Raw genomic sequence first — 3,251 nt, forward strand, 5'->3', positions numbered from 1 at the left:
AACATTAGAACAGTGATCTTTAAAAATTATATTTGTCTTTAAATATTAATTCAATTCTTAAAATATTTAGCTTACACAAATTTACAGCTATTACAGATGTTAGTAGAAAAATAACTATGAAAATACTTTGTTTTTAAATGAGGAAGCCCATTTATTTAGCATTTCTATGAATGCTTTAACAATGGTTGAATAGTTATTTTCTGTTTGGGACAAATTAAAAAAATGGAACAAAAATTTAACACAAAATTTCCCGTCATCCAAACCACAGATAACCAAAACCCAATTTAAAGCACACTTTTTCCTTTTTTATTTCATATAAACCTTCAAGTCTCTTCTTCATCACTTAACAAATAAAATTAGACAAAAATATACAGAGTCAAAGCCATCATGTTATGAATAGGTAACAAATCAAATACGACTTATTTTTAATGTAATTATATTTATCAAACAAAGTTAGTCAATTTCAAGGTGAAAATTCTAATACTCTTTCCATTAGTTTACTAATCAAACCATAGGAGAAGTTTTTATCTTGACAACATGGTTCATGGTGTATGCAAATATTAGCATACATAATTTAAACCAGTTCTTTGTCTTTTTGATATTCCTGTATGCTGAATTTCCCAATGAGCTACACAGATTTCTTGAATTCATTGAGTACTGAAGCAAAATAATCAAATAGTCAAACTTACAAAAAAAGAGATTCAGGTTGTCAGAGGTGAAAGATTATGAGAAAGAGGATGTTCTTTCAACTAATATTAATGTTAAGTCAAGCAAATTAAGTAAGTTCTAGAAATATATTGTACAGCATAATACCTGTAATTAACAGTACAATATTGTGTAGTTCAAACAGTTTTAATGGACTAGATCTCTTATTGTGTTATCACAATTTAAAAACAATAACAACAGAACACAAGTCAGCCACTCTGGCAAAGGCTTTCTACTGCTACCTATAGTAATAAAGTCTCAAGGGTTTGCACTTATTTGACCTCACCAAACTGTTCTGTTAATACATATATCAAGGATTCCTCAGTAAAGCTGTAGTTAAAAAGCAGTGCTTCCTATCAATGTAAATCCGAATTACATTAGCAAAATATTTTGGAGGGCTAGTGAAAACTTGCTAACAACATATAAAGAAGACAATTTGTTCAAAAATCATTCAAATGCAGTAGAAGAAATGTGAATGTTAAAACTTCCCTGTGAATTTACAGTGAAGAGCGTGCATCTGAGAGTTGAAAGTAGACACTTTAGTGAACAAACACACAGATTTCTGGAAAATTGGTTAATAAGAATTTTACAGTTTAGAGGGTGCCTGACTTGTAGTTGTCTATGTGTGAAAAGTTGGGATTTTCTTTGTGGGGGGGTAGTGTTACTTTTATGTGTTGAGGCCTTCCTTCTAGCAGGAAATTGGGCCTTTGCTATGCTCTAAAAGGGTATATCCCAGGCCCCATTCAGTTTCTGTCTTTTCTTTGTTTCCTGGCCAACATGGTGAGGTAGAACTGGACAATTCACATCTCCTATCATGTGCACTGTGCCTGACTGGCCAAACTAAGAGTGCCAAGGAACCATGGACTAAGCTGCTGAAACTCTGAAGTTGGTATCTCAGATACTTTGAAGCATCAACAGATAACTTACTAACATTAACACTGTGCAGAATGGGAGGCCCCATCCAGAGGTCTGTGACTTCTATAGGTGTTAGCAGGGGAAGAAAGAGGTCTTAGGTGGATATTTGCCTAGGTAATATTCATTAATCACTGATTTATTTTTGCCAGTACTCCTCAAAAGTGTCTTTAAGAAACCTTTCACTGATATTGACTCAAAATCCTGCAACACAAAATTGAAGTGAAGAGAAAAACTTCATAAAAGAAATTTCTCTAATATATTATACTTGGTTTATCTCACCCATTTCAGTTGACATTTAGAATTTTTCCTAATAAAACTATAGAAACATTTTCAGCTCTATGGTCAAAGTCTATTTTACCTGAAAAAGTAAAATTTTACCAAAATAAAAGAAATATAAAGAAAAGCAAAATAAATAGACCTCCTTATCACAACCCTCTTCTTGATTTGCTTACAAGTCTGGTACAGATGAAATACTTGAGGCTGAAAAATATAGAGGAAATTCAGAAAATAAGTATTTTAACTAAATTAAGTTGAAGACTAAAATTGTAGCATTGAGGTGACATAAAAATTTATGTCCTCTGAGATACAGAATTAGCACATAGAGTAGATTTTGTTAGTATGATTCATACAATAACGCTAATATTTTCACACCATTTATATATACATATACATGGTTTTATATATATATATATATATAGAGAGAGAGAGAGAGATGGAAAGATGATAAATATATGATAGATAGATGATAGATACATAGATAGATATAGAGATGACAGATAGATGTTTTGCTGGTAGATATTATAGACACAACTGGGCGCTGCACCCATAAAAGTCTCAAAATATTTTTGCCTAAACAAGACCTGCATATATTTTTTTTTTCAGAATTTTTTTTTCACAGAATTTTACGCTAGGAAGAAACCTTCAGACTGTGTTGGCTCTGTGTCTCCATCTGCCCTGAAGTTGGTGAGCAGATGGGTGCTCTGAGAAGAAGCCATGTTCACGTGTTTTCCCTCAGAGTCGGCCTGCATGTAAATCCCATAAACAGTGACTATAGTTATGTTCTTTCTCTAAGCCTCTCAGTGACAACTGAATTCATGTTTATTTGTTTATTGTGAATTATATTTAAATAAAGCTTAAATAAAAGCAGTAGCTCTGGCTATTTTTTCTTAGCCTTCAGGTATTCCAGTAATTTTCAAGGTTTTATCTGGGGTGCCTTGTGTCTTTGGTTAACAAGACCATTTCATTGCTAGGAATATGGGATTTCTAGTGACATTTTTGCCAGTCTTGTTTTCATTGACTGAATTTATGAGTATTTTTGGTTTGATCTGAAGTGTAGACTTATGATATTCCTCACCCACTATTTTGTTTTAATTACCATTCCTCCTTGTAGAAGATTAATTTTTACCTCTCTCTGCCTGAGGCTACTTCTTTTATCTCAAATTAATAATTCATTTTCTTACCAAGCTTGAAATGAATTTGCCAAGCATTACATGTGGGACTCAATTTAGTTCATCTCATTGGGGAAAAATAAATGGATTTTTAGGGGCTGAGATAGAAAATAAAATTCTTTGGAGAGCATTGGCCTGTGCTCAGCACTTGTGTTTTCCTTGCTTTTATTAAAACATTCCATT

This window comes from Nannospalax galili, unplaced genomic scaffold, assembly GCF_000622305.1.
Source record: "Nannospalax galili isolate Female #2095 unplaced genomic scaffold, S.galili_v1.0 scaffold370, whole genome shotgun sequence".
Classification (NCBI taxonomy): domain Eukaryota; kingdom Metazoa; phylum Chordata; class Mammalia; order Rodentia; family Spalacidae; genus Nannospalax; species Nannospalax galili.